The sequence below is a fragment of the Callospermophilus lateralis genome, chromosome X (assembly GCF_048772815.1).
Source record: "Callospermophilus lateralis isolate mCalLat2 chromosome X, mCalLat2.hap1, whole genome shotgun sequence".
Lineage (NCBI taxonomy): Eukaryota > Metazoa > Chordata > Mammalia > Rodentia > Sciuridae > Callospermophilus > Callospermophilus lateralis.
Window position 1 is genome coordinate 66,818,965 of NC_135325.1, and position 26,463 is coordinate 66,845,427.

The 26,463-nt window shown below is 38.9% G+C and overlaps 1 non-coding gene across 1 annotated transcript; it reads left to right on the forward strand.

The window, feature by feature from the left end:
* Positions 1 to 8,752: 8,752 nt before the first annotated feature.
* On the forward strand, positions 8,753 to 8,868 carry LOC143639597 (U5 spliceosomal RNA). The gene has a single exon (XR_013154741.1). It is a non-coding gene; the product is annotated as a U5 spliceosomal RNA (small nuclear RNA).
* Positions 8,869 to 26,463: the final 17,595 nt, after the last annotated feature.

Consider the following 26,463-nt stretch of genomic DNA (forward strand, 5'->3'; position numbering starts at 1 on the left):
AAATTTCTAGGGTTGAACATCTGTCCCTTTCCCTCTGCAGAGGCCAACCAGCTGCCTCATCTTTAGATGATAGATTTCCAGAGATTAAGGGCGGTAGTGGAAAACACAATAGATATGGAACCTGAACTGTGTCATGCCCCATTGGTAATCACCTCCTTTTGTTCAAGAAGACAATGGTGGTGATGAAATCCTGCCCTGTGGCCAAGAGGCCTGGGTCTGAGAACTACATTGACTGGCCCATTCCTGAGATGTTAAACTAGAAACTTCAGACAGGAACCACAATGGTAGACTATTAACACCTACGGCTACTATATGTAAGGATACTTTATATTTCATCTCATTTTAATCCTAATAATAATATTCAGGACCAATAATTTATTTATTTATTTATTTATTTATTAGTTCCTTTATTTATTTATTTATTTTATGTGGTGCTGAGGATCGAACCCAGGGCCTCACAGGTACTAGGCAAGCACTCTACAGCTGAGCCACAATCCCAACCTTATTTATTAGTTCTAATCAGTTATGCATGACAGTAGAAAGCACTTCAATTTATTATACGCAAACAGAACAGAATTTTTCACTTCTCTGGTTGTGCATGAAGTAGAGTCACACCATTTGTGCAATCATATATGTACCTTTGAATCAAGAATTAGACAGGCAGTCAGTATAGATATGTAAATAGAGTCAGGTGGGATCCAGGAGGCTAATTTTCAGTGAGTTGGGCAAGTTGGAGACTGTCCCCAGAGGGATTGAAATGTTAATTCCTTTAGAGCCCTTCCTCCACCCTTATCAAGAACCTGTCCCTGTTCCAGCCTGTTGCTAAGGTAAACTGTCCCAGGAGTTGCCTCTCACTATAGGGAGCTATAAGGTTGTTAATGTGTCCTGGGTTTCACCATCCTGCCTTTCCCCCTTCAGCCCACCTGTTTCCCACCTTTTGGCCGTCCCACTGAGCATTCCTGGGCCTAGTCACATATGTAGGAAGGGGAAAGATAAGGGGAAGAGGGCAGGAGAACAAAGGAAGCTAGGACATATAAAAAGGGCAGAACACCTGGCTTCTTGGGATACCAATTATGACCCCCTTCTCCCTCCCAGGAGAAGTCTATGTTACCCCTTTTTAAATAAATACTGCTTTATACGCTTCCCTCGGCATGCTTCTCTAATGTTCAAACTTCAACATGTGGGGAAGCAGGACTCATCACCAATAACCGGCAGTATCACCTTCAGGACGAATAATTATCCCCATTACTTGGATAAGGTAAGAAATTAAACATTAGAAAAGTTGACCTCGGGAAGCAACATTACAATAACTGCTCCATGACTCAAACCCTGGTATTACCTAAAAACCACACTTCTGCCTCTTCATCCTCTGAGCTGACATGGATAGACATTTGATATACAAGCATTATTACTCAATTGTTCTCTTGAAAACAATATGCTGAAATAATTTTTAAATATTAAGAATCATTATAAATCATTATAAAGTGTAAAACTCAACTTGCATACAAAAAATAGAAAATAAAAAGTATGAAAACTTGGGGAGAGATTATTCCCAACCTGTAAAATCACAGGTTTTACATCCTTGATGTGTGAAACATTTAAACAATGGATAGACTTTAATGATATCAAGATACAATACACATAAGGAGCAATATAATGTCCACAATAAACACATGGACATATATTAAAGTAAACTCTAAAACAAAATAGGATCATATTCAATCAGGTAAGTTACAAAATATAATATATACTATGCTCAAATTACACTAAAGAATATATATATCAGTTTGTGTTTGTAGATATGCATGAATGAGTATACATAAGTTTTGTATTTGTTCTAATTAGTTATACATGACAGTAGAATGCACTTTGACACATTATACTTAAATGGAGTATAACTTATATCATTCTTATATCATTCTTCTGGTTGTATATGATGTAGAGTTACACAGGTCATGTAGTCATATATGCTCATAGGGTAATAATGTCCGATTCATTCTACTATCCTTCTGACCTCCATGTCCCCTCCCCTCTTTTCACTTCCTGTTGTCTAGTCCAAAATACCTCTATTCTCCCCCAAACACACACTTATTGTGAATTAGCATCTGTATATCAGAGAAAACATTCAGCCTTTGGTTCTTTGGGATTGGTTTATATGGGTAATTATAAACCAATGGGTAATATCACAAAGTAATTGTTGTAAACTTTTGTAAATAAGAAAATTAGTGAACTGTGCAGCTATAGCTCAGTGGTAGAGCACTTGCCCAGCATGTATGAGGTACTGGGTTCAATCTTCAGCACCAAATAAAAATAAAATAAAGGTATTGTGTCCATCTACAAGTTAAAAAAATTAAAAAGAAAATTAGTGAACCAAATCATAAAATGATAGTGTATAAACACATTTACAGACTATGAATCGTGTTCATATACACTTTGTGAAAATTATACATTACAAAGTTTTATTTAATAATTCAGTGTATCAATGGAGCATTACTCAACCATAAAAATATAATGAAATTATGGCATTTTTGTTAGTAAATAGTTGGAACTAGAGACTACCATGCTAAGTGATATAAGCCAGACCCTAAAATTCCAAGGTCAAATGTTTTCTTTGATATATGAAAACCAGTCCAAAATAAAGAAAAAAAAGAGATTGGGAGGAAAAGTGTGGGAATTCCATCCAAATGGAAGAACGATCCATGGAGTAGACCAAGGGAGTTGAGGGGCCTTCCACTCAGGAGGGATTGGACAAGGGAAGAAGAGTGGAATGAATCTGACATAACTTTCCTATGTACCTATATGACTATACCACAGTGAATCTCACCATCATGTATATCCACAAGACACTAATTTTTGAAAAAGTGTATAAGTAAATAGCAGAAAGATCAGTAGAGTACAGGGAAAGCAACAGGGAGAGGGAGGAGAGAATGGTAGGGGAAAGTACTGAGGATTAATTAGAACAAATTATATTCCATGTTTTTATGCCAACATGAATCCTAATGTTAAGTATAAATAAAAAGAACCAATAAAAAAGAATAAAAGTAGGGCTGGGTTGTGGCTCAGTGGTAGAACGCTCATGTAGCATGTGTGGGGCCCTGGGTTCCTTCCTCAGCACCACATAAAAATAAATAAAATAAATATATTGTGTCCAACTACAACTAAAAAATAAATATTTTTTAACAAGAATAAAAGTAATTCAGTATGTATGCAATTCAGTGTAGATTTATTTTATCTAATAAATTTACATGTGATTTAAATATGCAAACTAGTGTTTTAAATATGGATACTTGAATATATAAAATGTTGAAAAGAAAATAATTGTGAATTGCACATATAATGACAGTGCAATCCCTGCTTTGTTTAAACATATACTGTTTAATGTGCAGAAAATAAGCAGATCAAAACAATTTATTCAATGATGTATGGTGGGGAGGCTGTCCCAGTGTTTCTATGTTTCAACCCTCTTCTGAACAATTATTCTCTCATAAAGTCAAGCAGTTTTCTATTCAGTTCACACAAGGGTTAGAATTTCAATACCATGTTGAAAGATTACAGGCTGATAATAAAGACAGCAGATCACCACAAGTGTGTAGAAAAGCCCAGAAATGTTTGGCGGCTCCTTCACTGCACACAAATCCCCTACCTCTTTTCCAAGCCTCCTAATGGACACGTTCACCCCTACAATTCTGACTTTGATTGCCAGGTGGCATCATTCTCCATCTTTTCCAGATATTTCCTGTTCCAATGAAAAGGCATCATTTCCATAAACAGAAAAGAAATCTTGCCTTAAAGCAGATTATGAAACAAGCAGTGTAGCATTAAGTTCTCTCTGAAAAATTTCCATGTGTATAAAAAAAATCGAAAGAACACATGCACAGTTTCATTCCCAGCTTACTCTTATGTACACCTGTAATAAATTTATGAAATATGTATTAGGGTCTAGTCTGGGTTGAGCACTGCCAGGCAAATTCTATATGCGCATTCCACACCCTCCCTCTCTGTCTCTAGACCTGCACTACTGGTATGTCCAAAGGAAGCAACATGGATACTGGTACACCTGCCATTGTCTATGACCTCAAAATCACTCCATTCTAGGTAAGGTGATTCCAAGTGTCACTATGAGTTCTGGAAACTCAGCATCTGAACAGAATGTGAAACAGCTGAGTGGGGAGAGGCTGCAACTTGGGAAACTGAGGTACCCAATGCTAATAGGCTACACTCTCCTCACAGATTGGGAGTGAAGGACAAGGAAACACTCATGTAACTTCAGTCTTGGCTCTTCCTTTAGCCCTTTGCTAGGACAGGGTGGTAGACTGCCAAATTGGTTTTGTGCCTGTCTTCTCCCTAAAGGGACTCCCCCCCTTATTTAGTGTTCTGAGTATTTTGGCTTCATGTAATAACTCCTTTATCACTGGGGAGCATGAACCCAGAGCCACAGAAAAAGAAAGAGACCAGAGACCAGATTTCATAGGCAAGCACAGGACTAGGAACCCTGTCCAAATATCTAATTCCACCAAGCTAGTGAAATGATTTTCACAGTCTCCTCACATGACATTCACCTCCTTCAGTTCCCCTGGGTTAGTCTATGAACAAGTGTATTCTCAGGTACTGTAGAAGTTATTGTCAAATGGTACAGTCTCCACAGAGTGTATTTGATGCTATCTAGCAATATATATAGGTATATATTCCTGGAACAATATTCCTGGTATATACTCCTTAGAAGGCAATCTGTCTTCTAAGAATCTATCTGAAAGATAAAATGCAAAAATACTAAAGGACAATTCTTAAAGCAGAAGTCTAGAAACATGACCAATATCCAGCAACAGGAAACTGGTGGAATAATCCAAAATAAGCTAGAGGACTATGCAGGTATAAAAAGCAATGCAGAGTCCCTCTTTTATTGCTGTGGAGCAATCTCCAGAATACATTGTTATACATTGTTAGGTGAAATACAAAGTACAGAAAAAAGTGTTAGCTGCAGCTGTGCAATACAAAGTCATGACCTATATGTAGTAATTCACAGTTCAAATTTGAATTAAATTATGACTCAGTACCTCAATTTCACTCACCATGATTCATGTGCTCAAAACCAACAACTTGAGCACATGAACATCCAGTGTCAACTGCCTTGCATGCTTTGGACAGAGAATATTTGGATAGAGAATGCTTTCATTTCTGAAGAAATTTACATTGGACAGTACTGGTATAGAATACACCACCCTTTATCTGTGAACAGAAGAGAAAACTAGTAGTATACATACCATATTTGATTATTTAATTAAAAATTAGACAGTTAAAACGAAAACTGCAAAAAGTGATTATTTGTAAGGGGATGGTGAAGCAGCCCAGGATGGACACAGATGATGATATATACTCTTAAAAATACAATACACATTCACTGGTAACATGCACTGAAAATGATTTAAAAAAACACAATGAGCAACCCAGTAGCAATGAGCAATTTTAGGACCTTAACACAATCCTCTAAAATTAATCCTCACTAAAAGGAGCCAGACCTCCTTGGGGAAATGGTTGATTTTAGATCTGGGGTTGAGATTATACCACATGAGTCTGGAACAAACTGTCACACTAGAGATTCTTTCACAAAGACTAGGTGACCAAGCTGAAGGGTTCCTACTGGACAAACATTTCATTTGGAACATGAAAAAGATTAATGAACATACTGGATTAAAACTCATCAAATATATAAGCACCTATTAGTCCATGATGTCACTGGTAATAAGACCCAAAACAAACACAACAATTCACTGTTCAAATTTGGATGATCCTGGGGAAATAACTCATTGTTTTGAAAAGAAGAAATATAGCAAAAAGAAAGCATTCATCCTACCCTTCCAGGGTATCCCATACAGCTCATGCAGTTGTCTTTACTTTCATTGGATAATAATCATACATTGGAATTAAAACACATAATAGAGCCAGGTGTGGTGGCACATGCCTGTAATCCCTGTGACTCAGGAGGCTCAGATAGGATGATGGCAAGTTCAAGGCCAGCCTGAACAGTTTAGTGAGGCCCTGTCTTAAAATAAAATAAAAATGGCTGGGAATGTGACTTAGTGGTAAGGTGCCAGTGGTTTAAATCTCCAGTACAAATGGATGAAAATGTGGTGATCATGAAAGAATGCATGATCATATTACAATCTCAAATTTCAAGATAGACCATGAAATCAACCACATTATTTCAACATCAATGCAAGACATGGAAATCACAATTACTTAAGTAAGTGTGATCTCTGAGGGTCCCAGCAAACCCATGGGTGAGCATTCTTGCCACGCTTTTACATGGAAAGTCGGTCCAGGACACCCTGGCCTAAGACATTACACTCACTGGTTCCACATCTCCCTCCCTCATCTGCTAAGGGAGCACAAAATCCCAAAACCAGAAGGAGGCACTGGGTCAGTGACCAATAGTTCTGGTACCATTGGCTAGCTATCAGAACAACCAAAAGATACAATGGGCTTCTCACTAGGTTTTATTCCTTTTCTATCACTCACCTCTCTTCCTCTAACAAATTTGAAAAGGAGTAAGAAGTGGCCTAAATTCACCCACGCATTTATGATTCCACAATAACCACACAGGACATCACGCTGCCTGGGGCCAGGAAGGTTCCACATCTCTCTCCCTCTCGAGTCAGCGGGGCACCCGAGTACTGGAGCCAGAACGAAGCGACTTGTGCTGGGGTCCTTTCATCTCCCAAAGCCTCAGGGAAGCTCAGTCCCCACCGCGGGGCCAGCGCACCGCCTCCACACCCCAGTCTAAACATCTGGAGTGGGACACTGCTCTCCAAGTAGAGCAAGTTGGTCTACTTTAGACTGTCGTCATAGTCTGTTAATGATGTCATGTTTTTTTGGCAACATCAACATCAACTCAACGCACAGGTTGATCCTCTGCACCCATCAGAAATGCCTCTGCGTAGACCTCCTCTTTGTCCCTTTGCCTGTATTTGAAAGCAAAACACCTTCACTCTTCAGGTCACCAATTGAGAAAGTACACTAATTAGAGAAACTAGACTCAGACTCAGGCAATGCTAAGAATTCTGCCCACACTGTAAGATGTGCCACCTGTGGTAAATGAGTCCAAACACTTAAAGGCTGGGGCCCTGCTCTTATTGCTAGGCTATAGAAACCCCTAGAAAAAAGCCCTCACGGTTGCCATGATGACATCCAGTTACCGTGGCAACCTCGAGCTCAGGCTGTTCCATCAGATTGGAAATGTTCTTCTTAATATTGTCTTGTTTTTCACTAAGAAAAATTAAAAATGTCCTCAGGCCAGGTGCAGTGGCATATGCCTGTAATCCCAGTGGCTCAGGAGTCTGAGGCAGGAGGATTATGAGTTCAAAGCCAGCTCCAGCAACTCAGCGAGGCCCTAAGCAACTTAGCAAGATCGTGTCTCAAAATAATAAACAAAAGGATCTGGGGATGTGGGATCAGTGTGATTAAGTGCCCCAGGTTCAATCTCTGGAAAAGAAAAAGTGGTCACAGTCCCCATAATTTAGTCAGATTTCTTTGGCAACCACAATGTGCTTTGCACACAGTCTTCCCCATGTCTCTCCTTTAAAATAAAATACCTTCATCCCTCAGGCCACATGACAAAGCACACTCATTAGAGAAACTAGGCAGGGAGGCAGGCAATTGGGAGTGCTTCACCCAGGTTGTTGGATTGTGTGTCTGATACCAGGAATTTTATTGGCTTTAAAAATGACATTACATGAGTATTATCAGTACAAAGAGACCAAGGAAGGTATTCCAGGGCTCTTAGAGATGAGCTAGCCTTCTGAGTGGACCATGCAGAACTCATGCACTGTGCTATACAGTTAGCCATCTGTGAGAAAAATTGTCCATAACCAGTAACTGAATGATCTAAGAACACCAAAAAATATCATTTGAGGAATCTCCGAGTCACTTTAGGGAGGCAAACCTAGAATAATTCAGCCATTTAGTAGGCAGAAACCTAGTCAACTCAACCACACAATGGTTTATCCTAAGGAAATCCTACTCTCCATTTCTGCTGTTTTCTCCCACTGGGGAGGACCATCCATGACTAAAACACATCTAGCCTCTCTACTTATTCTTGCTCTGTGGCAGGAATGACTTACATGATTGGTGCATCTGGAAGGAGAAACACATTGCACAGCCCAGGCCCTCTTCTTCAACCCTCTTGGTAGTAAGCTTTTGTCCAGGAGCACTTTTCTGCTCTGCCCCAAAGGTGTGGGTCTTACAATAGCTCCAAAACTCTACCTCTATTTCAAATAAAATTTTTAAAATACTTCTTGAAGTAAATAAAAATATGCAATGTCCTGATTGCATACTCAGTATTTCTATTCTCCCTGGCTTCTCAACTATTCTTATGTTCTTCCTCCAAAATGCTTGTACATTTTCAAAGGGCCCCCAAAGAACCCCCTGCTCCAATTTGAGGCTTAAACCAACTAAAAGATATAACCAAGAATAAGAAGAACAGCACATTGATATTATTCCCTTTAAAAGTGACATTGGATAATATGAATTAGACTTGCTGGTACATGGGGCTCCTATTAATGAACCCCAAATTTTGACTGATGCCCCCAGCAGTGTTGCATGGGTATAGTCACAAAGTCCACAGGCTAAGATGCATCTTTATCTGCTGTCTTGAGAAGAAGCCCCATTTGTGCCAAAAAAACGTGATTTCTTTGTCATAAGGTTATCTGTGTAGCAGGAGAAAGTGTTTTAGGACACCTATCAAAAATGACAGTGGATACTCTGGTTTCTCTTCAGATCATATAAATCTTTAGCCTTTTACTAAAGATTTCTATGGAGAGGAACAACTCTGAGTCTTAAACCAATTTTTTGAGGCCTTGTTTCGGCAAGGCTAAAAAAAATTTAAAAATAAATAAAAAACCAACAGTGGAATGGATCTGACACAACTTTCCTAAGTACATATATAAATATACCACAATGAATCTCCATATCATGTATAGTCACAAGACTGGGATCTGAATTAGAATAAGATATACTCCACATTTGTACAAACATGTCAAAATATACTGTACTGTCATGTGTATCTAAAAAGAACAAATAAAATTTTAAATAACACTTCTTGAAGTAAATTGTTGAGAGCCATAGCCGAAGGGGCCCCAGCAAACTTTCAGACTGCCAGCTGATGATTGGCTCACAGCGGCCCCAGCAACATCTAGCTGATTGGCTCCTCTGCGGTGAAGCTCATTGGGCTGTTTCCCTGCACCAACAACATCTAGCTGATTGGCTCCTCTGTGGAGATGCTCATTGAGCTGTTTCCCTGCCCTTTCAGACTACCAGCTGATGATTGGCTCACAGCGGCCCCAGCAACATCTAGCTGATTGGCTCCTCTGCGGTGAAGCTCATTGGGCTGTTTCCCTGCCCTTTCAGACCACGGAGCTGCTCATTGGGGGACTTTTTTGGCTCCGCCCATGCAACTCAGCCAATCAGCCTCAAGAGCAGGAGGATTGTGGGAGGAAGAGGCTGGGTTGGGGTGTGGCTTGTGGGAAGCTGGTGGTGGCAGTTGGGCCCTGAGGGTTTTTTCCTGAGGAGCTGTTTTGTTTGGCGTGTGTGGTTCTAAAAATAAAGTTAGTTTCTTTTGACAAGTGGCTCCTGAATTGTGCCCAGCCAGACTGCGGCATTTGGTGGCCTGTACGGTAAAAGTATGCATTATCCTGATTGCATATTCACCAAGAAATCTGCTGAAGATAATGGTTTTCTATAGAGTTAATGGGTCAATTTGTAGCAATATCCTCTCAATTCCTTAGCACTAGTTATTGCAGTAGAGGCTCTTCATAATGAAGACGATTGGAATCAGATTCTACATTCCAAGAATAGGTGGGAAAATATACGCCCATTGAAATTTTCTCTTAAAACTCTCTTTAATAAGAAATTGACTAAATATTCATAAATCTACACACACATAAACCAATACATAGTTTAGTCAAAATTACAACAAAGTCCTACCAAATCTTCAAGAATAAGAGAATTGCTATACAATCCTATGACAACTGAGATGGAAAGTTCAACAAAACCATGTTTTTTTCAATATTGATTTCTCATTAACAAAATGATTCTCATTGATTATCTCTCAGGAATCTGTGTGTTGAGTGGGCCAGCTGGGTGTTGTCTGTTCCAGCCTGTAACTAACACCTACAGTTATCTGGGACATCCTGAGAGCTCCCTTATACAGATCATAATTGGTGCTGGTATCTGCTGTAAACTCATTTGGCCCTGTATACCAGATTACTTTTGTTGTGCTCCACATAGCCTATCGTGTGTAGAGTTGCCAGCTTAAATTTAACGCAGTTCAATTTGATTTCTACATAAACAATGAATTATTTTTACTTCTTGTGGCATGCAATATTATTTTGTTTATCTGAAACTGAGGTGTAAATGGCTTTCCTGTATTTTCATGTACTAATCTGGCATCGGTAGGTTTTAACACCTGAGAGGACTCTTTCAACGGACAGGTAGTTCTAAGGAAATCAAGCAGACAGTAAGAAAACAGAATACAGTCAATGTCTACTGGAGAACCTTGGCTAACATCACCTTAATTAAGTGACAAAGGTTAGTATCATCAGTGATGTCACATGGATATCATGTACTGCCGCAGTCTGGCTGGGCACAATTCAGGAGCCACTTGTCAAAAGAAACTAACTTTATTTTTAGAACCACACACGATAAACAAAACAGCTCCTCAGGAAAAAACCCTCAGAGCCCAACTGCCACCACCGGCTTCCCACAAGCCACACACCCCAACAACCTCTTCCTCCCACAATCCTCCTGCTCTTGAGGCCGATTGGCTGGGTCGCATGGGCGGAGCCAAAAAAGTCCCCCAATGAGCAGCTCCGTGGTCTGAAAGGGCAGGGAAACAGCCCAATGAGCTTCACCGCAGAGGAGCCAATCAGCTAGATGTTGCTGGGGCCGCTGTGAGCCAATCATCAGCTGGCAGTCTGAAAGTTTGCTGGGGCCCCTTCAGCTCATCAGCTGGCAGTCTGAAAGTTTGCTGGGGCACCTTCGGCTGTGGCTCTCAACATCTCCCCCTCTCTGTTTAAACAACAAGCATGTGGCTTAGGGACCGTGTCTGCCTTAGGTTGTCCAATAGTACATGTGGTCCTTACCCGTTATCGGATGAGCTGACCTCAAGGCGTCAGCCTCCTGTCTTAGGTTGGTACCATAGTAATTGGATCTTACCCGTCATTGACTACCAGTCCAGTATACAGCCACACCTGTGTAGAGGTCTTCGTACCAGCGGGGGGGTGAGGTTCTTTGCCTCACCTCTGTTGGCCCCCAAATTTTAGCTGAATGATCATGACAAACAGAAGGGAGGAAGATACACCAAGCCAGCTGACGGCTCCTTTTGGAAAAATAGTACCACCGATGACAACATCAGCATAAATACCCCAACACTACCAGAAGTCGCTGCACCAACAGATAGTTCACAATGCATACAAGTGAGTTCACAATGCATATAAGTAATACATAGTCCAGGCAAGTTCTGCAAGCAGTTCAGTGATGGCTATTGCAGAAGCTGTAGATTGGTTTTATCTTTGTCTTCATGCACTGGGATGAAGATAGGAATTCTGGCAATAATGGCTAAAGAAAAATTATATAACATTATATAACATTCCAGAAGGCACTAAAAGAAAACAATTTTCTTAACAATTTACATTGTCTTCACTGAAGATAGGAATTCTGGCAATAATGGCTAAAGAAAAAATTATGTAACATTCCAGAAGGCACTAAAAGAAAACAATTTTCTTAACAATTTACATTGTCTTCACCGGCACTGGGATGAAGATAGGAATTTTGGCAATAATGGCTAAAGAAAAAATTATGTAACATTCCAGAAGGCATTAAAAGAAAACAATTTTCTTAACAATTTACATTATCTTTAAGAGAATTATTAAATATAATGAAAAGGAAAGGTGAAAGTAAACAAACAGATCTGTTAACCTCCTTTTTTGTTCACATTTTAAAACAATCTTCAACAGCTGTTTACCCAATTTAAATTAAACCATTTAAATCACGTGAATAAAAAAAAATTATTTGGATCCATTTTTTCATGAGCGCTCATCATATATGACATATGGACATACGTACATTCAAACACAAAACACAAGTGTGCACACATAATACATACGACACATAACATAATAGTAAAGGCCTCATAACATTTTACAGGTGAAATCTCCATTGCAATGTTTAACAACTCTATAGTCAAAAAATAGAACTGATCAGCAAAACATTAACCTAGGTTTGTATGAGCTCAAAAAAAAAATATGGGAAAGGGCAATAATAAAATAGATATTGAAAAAAGCATTCTGGTTCTGTCGCAGATGTAAGAATAACCAAACTGGAGTTCTGGATATCACATCTTCTTTTTGGTCTGTAGAAATCGCTTTAGTTAATCTGTCTGGAATTCAAATCAGCTGCTGTTCTGCCTGTGGAAACACATAAACAGACCCCCGATTCCAGGCAATCACTGGGTCAGGACCTTAGTTAATCTCTCTGGAATCCAAATCGGCTGCTGTTCTCCCTGTGGAAACACACAAACAGACCCCCGACTCCAGACAATTACTGGGTCAGGACCTTTCCATTGTCCTGTTAGAATATCCTTCCAAAGTACCTTGGGCTTATATACATTTTTTGGACACATATGCCTTTCCGCAGCACTAAGCCCTGATGAATCCAAATTTAAAAAGTTTAGAGTAAAAAGGGTTATTTTAAGTTTATCTTTGGGGAATATATACCCCTTCCCAATTCCTTCTTTTTGCTTTAATAAGTACATTTTAATAGTTTGATGAGCTCTTTCAACTATGCCTTGTCCCTGTGGATTGTATGGGATTCCTGTTATATGAGTAATGCCAAATGATGAGCAAAATTGTTTAAAAGAGGTAGAAGTATAACCAGGGGCATTATATGTTTTTAACTGTTTTGGAACGCCCACAGTGGCAAAATTTTGTAAGCAATGAGCTATAACATCTTTAGTTTTTTCTCCGGCATGAAGGGAGCCCATCAAAAATCCAGAAGAAGTATCAACTGTAACATGCAAATATTTTAATTTTCCAAATTCTGGCAAGTGTGTGACGTCCATCTGCCAAATATGGTTAGGTATCAATCCTTTAGGATTGACTCCAAGATTAACTTGTGGTAAAAAGGTCACACAATTTTGACATTGTTTTATTATTTGTCTAGCTTGTTCCTTAGTTATTTTAAAACGCTTTTGTAAAGTATTAGCATTGACATGGAACTTTTTATGAAAATTTATAGCTTCTTCTAGTGTAGAGAAAATATGTATGTCATGTGTAGTTTTATCTGCTAAATCATTGCCCAAACTAAGGGCTCCAGGCAATCCTGTATGTGCCCTGATATGTCCTATAAAGAATGGATCTTTTCTGTCCCAGATTAAACTTTGTATAGTGGAAAGCAAAAAGAAAATAGTAGAGGAAGGGGAAATCCTACCAGCATCTTCAAGGGATACTATAGCATTTACTATATACTGACTATCGGAAAATAAATTAAATACAGAATTTTTAAACATCACAAAAGCCTGTAATACTGCCTTAAGCTCTACCTTTTGAGCTGATTGTTTGGGTACTAAAAATGTAAAAGTTTGATCAGGTGTAACTATTGCTGCTGTACCATTATTTGATCCATCAGTGAATATATTTGGAGCATTCCCGATAGGTGTTTTTCTTGTCATTTTTGGAAAAATTACAGGATGCGATGACCAAAAAGACAATAAAGGATTAGATGGTAAGTGGTTATCAAATGAAACATTAGATTTGCACATGATTATTGCCCAAGTATTTAACTCATTAGCTAACTCATCAATTTGATTCATAGTATATGGAGTAATAATTTTATTGGGAGAAATTCCAAACACTCCCTTTGCTGCTTTTATTCCTTTGAGTATTAATTCTCCCACAGCCTCAGGATACCTAGTAAGAATAGTGTTAGGAGAATAAGATAAATGTATCCATAATAATGGGCCTTCTTGCCAAAATACTCCTGTAGGAATATTTTTTGTTGGTAGTACAATAAATAATAAAGGCAAACTTATATCAATTCTATCCAAATGCATATTTTCCATATGTTTCAATGATTTTTAATGCCTTTCTTGCTTCAGGCGTTAACATTCGGGGTGAATTTGGATCTGATGGACCTTTTAGGATATCAAATAAAGGTCCCAACTCTCCTGTTGGTATACCTAGATAAGGCCTTATCCAATTTATGTCTCCTAATAACTTTTGAAAGTCATTAAGTGATTTGAGTTGATCTACTCGTATTTGAATTTTTGGTGGACGGACCATGGTTGAGGATAATAGAACTCCTAAATAATTAATTGGAAAATTTAATTGTACTTTATCTACTGCTATCTCTAGATTATAATTTTTTAATAAGTTTGTAAGTGTGGCATAACAGTCTAGCAATGTGTTTTTAGCTTTGTGTGCTAATAATACATCATCCATATAGTGAAATATTTGTAGTTCAGGATTTTGATTTCTAAGTGGCTGGATTGCTTTGTTAACATAAATTTGACACATCGTTGGGCTGTTAGCCATCCCTTGAGGGAGTACTTTCCATTCATATCTCTGATCAGGACCTTCATGATTCAGTGCTGGGATAGTAAATGCAAAACGTGGACTATCCTCAGGATAAATTGGAATTGAAAAAAAACAATCTTTAATATCTATAACTAAAACATACCAAGTTTTTGGCAAAGCAGACAATTGAGGAATCCCCGATTGAGCAGGTCCCATAATAACCATCTCATTATTAATGGCTCTTAAATCTTGCAATAATCTCCATTTACCAGATTTCTTTTTGATGACAAAAATGGGAGTATTATGGGGAGATACAGAAGGTTGTATATGTCCTTCTGCTAATTGTTGTTTGACCAGATCATGGGCTGCTAGTATCTTTTCTTTAGTCAGGGGCCACTGAGGAACCCATACTGGTCTTTCTGATTTCCAAGTAATTTTTATTGTCTCAGTGGCCCTTTCTGAAAATCCAACCCATGTCTGTCTGTTCCTTGATCTATTTGTATTGGTGCTGCTATACCTTGTTCTTGTTTTCCTAATCTTTTTCCTTTCCTAAAACCTTGTCTAGTCATAATAGTGGGTGCATTTTGGTTGATGTTATTTGTTAATGTCAAACCTAATTGATCTAGGACATCTCGTCCCCATAAATTTATAGGAAGATGATCCAATACATATGGCTGTATAGTTCCTTCACATCCTTCAGGATCCTTCCAATCTAATACCATTGCACTTCTATGGGGATTAGTTGCCACTCCTAGGCCTCGAAGCATTTGAGTGGCTTGTTGTAAAGGCCAATGTTTTGGCCATTCTTGAAGAGAGATGATGCTAAGGTCTGCCCCTGTATCCAGTAGCCCATTAAATTCATGTCCTTGAATATTTAGTTTTAGCATGGGGCGAGAATCTAAATTTAAAGACAGCATAGCCCAATCTACACCTGTGGAGCCTAATCCCTTGGAACCTCTTTCTATAGCACGACTGGAAAATTTATCATGTAGGCTTGGTATTATTAGTAACTGTGCTATTCTATCTCCTGGTGAAATTACTGATATAACATTTGGAGAACTGGCTATAATTTTTATTTTACCTTCATAATCAGGATCAATTACCCCAGGACTTATCATAAGTCCTTTTAGAGTAGAAGAGCTGCGTCCCAATAATAAGCCTACTGTTCCTTTGGGAAGAGGTCCTTTCACCCCTGTGGGAATGATTTGAACTCCCATCTCTGGAGTTAGTACTGATCTGGCGGAGGCACAGATGTCCAACCCTGCGCTCCCTCTGGTTTGTCTGATGAGGGATCTGATGGACAATGTGTCCTGGGCACTACCCTGATGGGGTTGCTGGGTTCCTCCAGTGCTCTGTATATTTGTGGTTTTGGGCCCCGGAGCATTGGGCCCCCCTGTCCATTTTTTGGCAATGGAGCCCAATGCCTTTCTCCACGATATCGTGGATAAACACTTGGTCCTTGTTCGTTTTTTGATAATGGAGTACCCTCTATGGTGGTTTGAGAACGGCATTCATTAGCCCAATGTCTCCCTCTACGGCATCGTGGGCAAATACCCGGTATTCTACTCCTTTGATACCTAGTTTTGTTAAACCCTCCTCCTATGGGGCAATTCCTTTTAAAATGTCCTGTTTGTTCACAATTGTAGCATGTTCTTGGCCTGGAATCTAAAGCCTGTTTTACTGCAGCTGCCACAATTTGCCCTTGTTCATTAATGTCTCTGGCATCTAAAGCCTGTTTTACTGCAGCTGCCACAATTTTCCCTTGTTCATTAATGTCTCTGGCATCTAAAGCCTGTTTTACTGCAGCTGCCATGACTTGCTCTTGTTCATTAATGTCTCTATATAATTTAATATATGTGTTTAAATCTTCATGTTTCCATGGTCTAATGATATCTCTGCACCAACGATTCGCTTGGTCATAAGCCAGTTGTTTTATTAATGGCATTGCTTGTTCTGTATTCCCAAAAACTCTGGTAGCTCTTTGAATAAGCCTATCTACAAATTCAGCATAAGATTCATTAGTTCCTTGTATTATCTTAGATAATTGACCTTGTAAACCTCCATGTCCTTGTAAAGTCTTCCATGCCTTAACTGCATCTACAGCAATTTGTAAATATACACCAGGATCATATGCAATTTGTTGCTGCTGATCCTCATAAGGTCCCTTTCCTAACAACATATCTAGATTTCTCTGAGGATAACCAGCTGCTGCATTTCGCCTAGCCGTCTCCTTGCAAAATTCCTCATTGGCAACCTTCCATAACAGGTATTGTCCTCCATTTAGCACAGCTTTACACATATTAGCCCAATCTGCTGGCGTCATGTTCAAGTTGGTAATGGATTCGACCAAGCTTACAGTGAAGGGTGCTTGAGGTCCATAGGTTGTTACAGCCTCTTTTAGCTGCTTCACTGTTTTGAAATTTAAAGTATGGTAAATTCGCTGCCCTCCTACCTCAAATACAGGGCATGTTAATACTTGAGATCCTGTCTCAGGATCTGAACTATCCACTGCGGGGGTTGGGGGCCTCTCAGCATATGAAGGTGGCCTTGTCAGTTGGACACTTACGCCCTCTGGTGATAGAAAGGTGTTAGTAGCAGTCTCCTGTAGAGGTGGTGCTGTTGGTTGGACACTTAAGCCCTCTGGTGATAGAAAGGTTTTAGTAGCAGTCTCCTTTTGTAACTTTCCCCCTGATGGCTTTTTCTGCTCTAAACTTTCTTTCTCTGTCTGATTAGCTCGAAAGACCTTCTCTTTTACTTGAATCTTTTCCTCTTTCTGACTAACTTGAGAGACCTCCTCATTTACTTGAATCAATATGTCTTCTCCTTCCTCTACCTTTGTCTGAATTGAAGGTTTTGGACTAAGAAAACCAGATACCAATGCCCACAATGCCAATGTGCCAGCTGGCAGAGTTCCTGGGCTGTTCTTTTCTATTCTTTTTAAATCTTCACCATGATGGTTCCATTGTGATATATTTAACAACTCCTCCTTAAAAAGCCATGGGCTACATTTTTGCATTGTATCAACATATGCCCTGACTGCTCTTGATTTTACTGGGATGCCTTCTTCCTCTAACAATTTACTTAACACTCTTTCAGTTTGTTTTTTACTAGTTTCTGATCCCGTATTTCTACTATAATACAACCCAACAAGATGACGCCAAACAAAACCGAGACAGAATGAAATAAAAATGGAACAACAAAAATTCATTATAGCCTTTCTATCCTCCTGACATGTGCATCCGTCCTTTCTCCCTATCTGTTCCTCAGACGTAAATAGTTTTTCCTCAGAAGTGAGCGGTTTTTCTTCCGTCTCACTCATCTCCAGGGACAGGCAACTTAAAACAAAAATGAAGCAAAACAAAAGAGGAATCTTAAAATGGCTCCCCATCCTCTCACCCTGCCCTCAGGGGCGAGCGGTTTACTTACCCTCAGTCGCTCCCCGTGCGAGCCACCAAATGCCGCAGTCTGGCTGGGCACAATTCAGGAGCCACTTGTCAAAAGAAACTAACTTTATTTTTAGAACCACACACGATAAACAAAACAGCTCCTCAGGAAAAAACCCTCAGAGCCCAACTGCCACCACCGGCTTCCCACAAGCCACACACCCCAACAACCTCTTCCTCCCACAATCCTCCTGCTCTTGAGGCCGATTGGCTGGGTCACATGGGCGGAGCCAAAAAAGTCCCCCAATGAGCAGCTCCGTGGTCTGAAAGGGCAGGGAAACAGCCCAATGAGCTTCACCGCAGAGGAGCCAATCAGCTAGATGTTGCTGGGGCCGCTGTGAGCCAATCATCAGTTGGCAGTCTGAAAGTTTGCTGGGGCCCCTTCAGCTCATCAGCTGGCAGTCTGAAAGTTTGCTGGGGCACCTTCGGCTGTGGCTCTCAACATGTACTCCCAGACATAATGTCATGAAAAGATGCTTCAAATCTCTGGTGTTTCCTTTTAAAACCCATGATCATGGTCCAATCAAGAGAAAAACAACAGGCTAAGCCAGTGCTCCTCAAAGCTGTCAATGTCATGAAAACAGCATTGCAGTGATTCTCACCATTAAACAGGGAGTTGTCATATGTATCAACAATTATACTCCCAGGTACACAACAAAGATAAATGAAAACACATGTCAACATATAATCTGGGGGCTGGGGATGTGGCTCAAGGGTAGCGTGCTCGCCTGGCATGCATGAGGCCCGGGTTCGATCCTCAGCACCACATACAAACAAAGATGTTGTGTCTGCCAAAAACTAAAAAAAAAGATAAATATTAAAATTCTCTAAAAAAAATATAATCTGGCACAAGAATTCATGTAGCATTATCATTCACAACAGCCAAAAAGTGGAAATAACCCATGCATTTCCCTATTGATGGATGGATTTATAAAATAGAGTACTGTATTTTTCATCAATTAAAGGAAGAAAATACTAATATGTTATAATAGGGATGAAGCATGAAAATAAGTGAAGATACCTGATGAAAAAGAGCAAACATTGTATAATTTCATTTGTATAAAATATCTGGAATAGGCAAATCCAGACACGAACATGTGTTTTTCTGGGTCTGAGGTTAGGATAGGTGTTTAAATGAACTTAGCACAATGCTACATTTTAGGGAGATGGAAATATTTAAAACTCAGATGCTCAACAATATACATATACTTAGAACCACCAAGCTGTTTCCTTAAAATGAGTAAATGGTTAATTATATCATTTTAAATTATATTGCAATAAAGCTTTTAAAATACAATACTGGTTTGAGCTTCTGTTGTATCACAATAACACTCAAACTTTGTTCTTACCAAGTTTTTTTTCACGTACAAGTATTTGATAATCATGAATATGAATAAAACTGTGGCAGTATCCCACCCTGATGACTTTATGTCCTGTGTAACTCCAAGCAATGACTGTCCCCTCCCCCCACCACCCATGCTCCCTTGGGTTGCTCATTTGTGTAAAAGCCAATTTACACCTCATCACTTCCACCTGTAGCACTGGTTTGATAGTGGGTCCACTATAGGGTCCAAGGCCTGTCCTCTGTGACAGACTATCAGCACTGTTACTTTCCTTACTCTTCTGTGGCCTTGGGCAGTCTATGCAGCACTATCTTTATGAGTGGTGGGATATCAGTACTTATTAGAGGGCTCCAAAGGTGCACATCCTTTTGGAGGCTTAGTCTACACTGAATCTCACAGCAGTTACTGAGTAACCATGGTAACCATGTTGGTGCAGAAATCTGGGAAAAAGCAAACCACCCTCTTGTCTTATTCCTAAAAATTGCTAAGAACTAAATAGGACTGGTATAATACACAGTAATTAACTTTAAGGACACCTTACAATATATATTCCTGGCAGCTTCAGCAATATACAAATTAATACATACACACATACCCAAATGCATAGACTAGGCCTCCTCACCACCCGTGATTCTAGGAATTGTCTAAAGTGAATTTACTGGAAGTAAAAAATATAACTTCACATTGTCAACAGATTCAAATATAGTAAACAAACAGTACAAAGCTACTAAACTATATTACCTTAGGGGTTGATTTTTCAAAAGATGATTTGCAGTACTGTCTCTGGGACATTTTTTCCCTAGTTTCAATGTATTGCTAATGATTTCTGAAAGCTATATGGAAATACATGTATATGCATATTAAGTATCAAATACCCTTTACATTATACAATGGCCTATGCTTTCAAACAAAAAGATTCCTCAATATCTATTATTAAGTATTTGTGTTGATGGTTCAGTGAACATATAATAATTACAAATGCTGTTTAGGAAAGAATGCCATTTACAGCAACATCAAAAAGTATGAAATATTTATGAATAATTGTCCATGTATGTGAAATATCTATACAGTTAACACTTCAAAGTATTGCTGAAAGAATTAAGATCCAAAGAAGGGGAAGACAAATTACATTCATGGGTATCAATATTGTTATGTCTATTCTCCTCAAATCAATATATAGATTCAGTGCAATCCCAATAAAACTCCTACAAAAACTAAAAGAAATGTATAAGCTGGTAGTAAAATCACATAGAAATAAAAAGGATATAGACTATAACAAACAGCTTGGAAAAAGAATCATGTTAGAGGACTAACACCCCCTGATTTGAAGATTTCTTATACACTTATAGAAATAAAAACTGTGGTACTGGCATCAAGGTAGACAAGTATAATACCTAAAGCTTGGTCCTTGTCTCAATTGACAATCTAATGATGAGGACAAGATTTTGAGAAAAATGAAAGAGTTTTTTTTTTTAATTGCAAGCAAAGTAATATCACTGTGGACTCCTGCCCCAGAGGCTGTAATTCTCCCTACCAGGGAATAACATTGGAAATTTAAAGCAAGAATACAATGGCTGAGATCCAAACATTAACAGTAGATGTAATTAATTAGTGTCCAGCAGATGTCCTTAGGAGAACCATTGCTCCAGTTCCCAGGTTTGAGTTTCTTTATTCTTGTGGGCAGTGATATTCCTCCAGATGTGAAGGACATTCATGATAGTTTAGTGTGGGCAGGGGGGAAAATGTTAACCTTGTTTCCCCTGCTATTAGGGATGGAGAGGTGGAAGAATAAAAACAGGGAAAAATAAAAGAAAAACTCTCCAGTTTTAAAATGATCCACCTGAGTTTGAGCAGAAATGTTTACACTCAAAGCATGAAGTAGAATCCCACATTATATCAAAAGAGCAAAATAAAGAGTCCAAAAATAGACTCATACCTAGATGGACAATTAATTTTCAGCAAATGAGCAAAAGCAATTAAGGGGAGAAAGAAGGATCTTTTAAACAAATAGTTCTAGCACAAATGAATATCCAAATATCCAAAAATTATATTAAAAATAATTGTGGTCCATATATTGTGCCACATATACAGGTAAACTCAAACCGAATCTAAGACTTAAAAATAAAACATAAAACATAAATGTGTAAGCTGCTTTAAAGAAACAGAAGAAAATCCTTATGAGTGTGGATTAAGTAAAACTTATATGAGACCTATAGAAGCCTATTAAATTTAAATGAAGAAAATTATACATGGTCTTCCAGAAAATTAAAAAAAAATCTGCTCTTCCAAAAATATGGTTGAGATAATGAAAAGAGAAGTCAATGATTGTGAAAAATCTGGTCTCTGTGGTGCACACTTGTAATCCCAGCAACTCAGGAGGATGACTGCAAGTTCAAGGCCAGCCTAGAACACTTAGCGAGATCATGTTTCAAAATTTTTTTTTAAATGACTGGGGATGTACCTCAGTGATAAAGCATCCCTGGGATAAATTACCAGTACCAAAACTAAATATATAAAGTGTGAAAACCACATATGAAAATCATATTATCTGAATGGTGAATTATATCTAGGAAATATAAAATCATTTAATGTCAGTAAGAAGAAAAGACACACCAATAAATAACAATTTGAACAGACACTTCACTAAAGAATATATATATAAATAGCAAGCAACCATATGAAAAGATTTTCAACATCATCAATTATTATAGAAATTAAATTAAAACTACAATGAGATACCTCTACATTCCCATGAAAATGGCTAAAGTTAAAAAGACTGACCATACTAAGTGTTAACAAGGTTGTAGAGAATGGAACTCTCATATACTGCTCATGGGAATGAAAAAATGGTAGAATCACTTTGGAAAATATTTGGCAGTTTCTGATAATATTTTTTTTAGAGAGAGAGAGAGAATTTTAATATTTATTTTTAGTTTTCGGCGGACACAACATCTTTGTTTGTATGTGGTGCTGAGGATCGAACCCGGGCCGCACGCATGCCAGGCGAGCACGCTACCGCTTGAGCCACATCCCCAGCCCCAGTTTCTGATAATATTAATTTTATACCTACCATATGATTCAGCCATTGCACCCCTAGTATTTACTCTATAAAGTATATGTCTATATAAATACATTTACACATGGAAAACCCATCATCCATAACAAAGTGTATGGATAAAACCAAATGTGGAATATCCATATGATGGAATACTGCACAGCAGTTAAAAATGGAAATAGTCAACTATGCAACAATATGGATAAGTCTATAGTTAACAGTTTGAATGTAAAAGTCTGACAAAAAGAATACATAAGTGTCTATTTACATAAAATTATAAGAAGTGCAAAAATAATCTACAATGAGAGAATAGTGGTTGCTTGAAAATAGGGAGGTGTGGGAGAGGCAGGGAGGCTGGAGTCAGATATGTGGGTCTGGCTGGGCACAATTCAGGAGCCACTTGTCAAAAGAAACTAACTTTATTTTTAGAACCACACAAGATAAACAAAACAGCTCCTCAGGAAAAAACCCTCAGAGCCCAACTGCCACCACTGGCTTCCCACAAGCCACACACCCCAACAACCTCCTCCTCCCACAATCCTCCTGCTCTTGAGGCCGATTGGCTGGGTCGCATGGGCGGAGCCAAAAAAGTCCCCCAATGAGCAGCTCCGTGGTCTGAAAGGGCAGGGAAACAGCCCAATGAGCATCACCGCAGAGGAGCCAATCAGCTAGATGTTGCTAGATGTTGCTGGGGCTGCTGTGAGCCAATCATCAGCTGGTAGTCTGAAAGGGCAGGGAAACAGCTCAATGAGCATCTCCACAGAGGAGCCAATCAGCTAGGTGTTGCTGGGGCCGCTGTGAGCCAATCATCAGCTGGCAGTCTGAAAGTTTGCTGGAGCCCCTTCGGCTGTGGCTCTCAACAGGCATGCAGATGGCAAATTGGAGGAAAAACACTTTTTAGGGTGATGGATACATATTTCCTTGACTATAGTTTTGATTTCACTTACATCAAAGACTTAAATATGCAGCGAATTACATATGAATCATACCTCATTAAAGCATTTGAAATATAGTTGTATTTTTTTCAGAGATATGGTGAAATTCAGTAATAGACACTAGGTCTTCGGTAGTTGTTCACAAAACATATGATCAAAATTGAAATAATCATTTGCAATGAGGGATAAAAATATTTAGGGAAAGTTGATGCACATTTCTTTCTGAAGTACAATACTGAAATGTTATAACCTGGAAAAATAATCATTCTGATGTTTTAGTATATCTGATTATTTTACAGAATATGGCTCTGAATCACAGTAGGATAAATTCTAGTATAATTATAATTTTGAAAGTAATAAAAATTAATAACATTTTAAAGTAATCCTTGGATAATTATTGATTTCTACAAAAATTTATGGATAAAATTTGACTACCAAGGAAGATTCCATAATACAATTTCACAGTGCCTTCTAACCAATTATATATTTCAACACTCATCTGAAGATTTTGATAGGAATCACTGTTTTTAATTCTTACAATTGAAAAAAAAATATATGAAATTTATTGAACATACCTGTTAAATATCAAGTTCCTACCACAAGCTGAAGGATTCATTGCTTTCAGACTAAGATGCCATCTCTAGGATGAGCGAGCCTCAAAGGCTACAACAAAGCATATAAATTGCCAATGGGACAAAACTCTATTTTCTTCTCCAAATGACGGTGTTGAAAGAGCTTGTCTACTTTTATGATTTTGTGAAACTTGTAGACTTTATTCAACAACATGATTATGTTTAGCTCTATGAACTCACATGAAGCAGGACTCATATTGCACCAGGGCTGGAAGTGCTGGGGTCTCCTGAGCACTACAGTATTCAGATGTGGAGTAGAAGCTTCAGCTTCTACTTCAGCCATCACCACTTAGATCCTCAGAAACCATCTCCTTCAGACACTTGATATAAGCCCAACCTGTAGATTCCCAGGGAGAAAGAGAACCCAGAAATCACTGTGCCTCATCAGAGTAACTGTGTGGCTGACATCATGCAAGGCACTAGCTCAGTGACCAATGGCACTGGTACAACTGAGAAGTGATCTCTCAATAACCACATAGGACATCACACTGCTTGGGGCCAGGAGGGTCTCACATCTCCCTCCCTCAGCGGGGCACCGAATCCCAGAGTGGGAACGAGGCAACATGGGTCTGGGATCCCTTGGTCTCCCCACACACCAGGAGGTTTAGCCCCCACCGCAGGATGCTCACAAGCTCCGGAGTCCAAACGCCTGGAGGCAGGGCCCTGCTCTCTGACCACAGCAAGTTGGTCTCCTTTGAATGCCGTCACAGTCGCCATAATGACGTCAGGTTCCTATGGCAACAGTGATGCATTGGTCTGACCCCTACTTCACACATAGGCTGGAAATGGTTCCACACATCGCTCTGTCTCTTTGCCTTTCCTTGGAAGCAAAACATCTGCACATTTCAGACTAACACCCAAGGAAGCATACGGAATAAGGCAAGCAGATTGAGGCACAGGCAATAAAACTGAGCTCAGGTTGTTGGAACAAGCTCATGTCTCTGTTGTCTGTAATCTCACTTGCTTTAAAACTTAGGGGAGTATTATATCTTAGGGGAGTATTATATCTTATCTTAGGGGAGTATCTTAGGGGAGTATTATAATTACACAAAAAACCCAGGAGGTGTCCTAGGGCTTTGGGAGATGAGCTATCCTTCTGTTGGTGATTATATAAAACTAATATTATGTCAAATGATTAGCCACCTGTGGCATAAAATTAATTTGTTGTCTACAATCATGTGACTGAATGATTTTGAACAACCAATGAAGTTATTTAAGGAACCTGACTTATTTTAGGGAGGCAGGGCTACCAAATTATACTTATTTAGTAGACTGAAACTTATTTCATTTAATTCCTCTGGATATTGGGATATCCTGGAGAATTCTTATTCCCTATTCCTGATATTTTCTTCTGTGTGTAAGGGCATCCAGAAAAAAATGGTTCTAGCCTCCCTATATACACTTCTCTATCAGCAGAATCACTTACCCAATTAGTGAGTTTGGTAGAACAAAGATGCACAGAGCTCACAACCTCTCCCTTTAAACTCTTGTTCTACCCTGTCCAAGAGTGGGTATTACATTGTGGCCATAATTGTTCTTCCCTTTTTTGGTCTCACTGGCTCCCCGACCTATTCCTTATGGTCTGCTCCAGAAAACTTGGGGGACCTGAAGTAGGATCTCCATACCAATTCTGAGCTCGAAATCAACTAAGAAATATGATAATACAATTAAGAAATCAACCCATTTACTCTAATCACTATAAAGGTGATACTGGAGAAAGTAACTTAGAACTGTAGACAAGACACTTCTTCTTAATGAACTCCAAAAATGAACAGATTTATGTACCCAATAGTGCTATGTTGGGACAATCAGAAAAGTCAAGTACTGCAGTACACATCCTATGGATTGTATGAAAGAGTCCTGTCTACTTGTGCTCAAGGAATCCTGAAGATAATAACTTCCTTACAAGGCTACCCCTGTATCAAGAGTTAGTGTCTCAGGACACCTTCTTTGAAAGACAATTCTCAAAATGAATAGATACCCCTTATTCTAACTGTATATTCTCCTAGCAACCTTGTAAGTATATTGCTTTCCATGTAGTTCATGGAGTGTGTAGTGTCAGAATCTCAATTCCTCAATTTTCATGATTGCAGTAGATGCTCATCTTTATGGAGATGTATTGGATTTAGCTTCCAAGTTCTAGGAGTAGTGTGAAAATCATTTATCAAGAAAATTCCTTCAAGAAGGAATTTAGGAAATATTCAGAATCTGATATACACAAATAAAAAGACCTGAAGATTATAGCCAAAATTATAACAAAGTCTTACCAAGGCCTAAAAGATAAAAGAATCCCTATATTATTCAATGAGAACAGACCACAAAAAAGAGGAAGAATACACCTACACCACAGGTTTTTTATTTCAATTTTTGCTTAACCCCCCCCCCAACAATAGCTATTTATTATCTTTCTGGATTATGTGTTCAACAGGGATCACTGGACATTTATTTTCTGTATGTAGTATCTGTCATTTAAGGCTGCCTCTATACATGG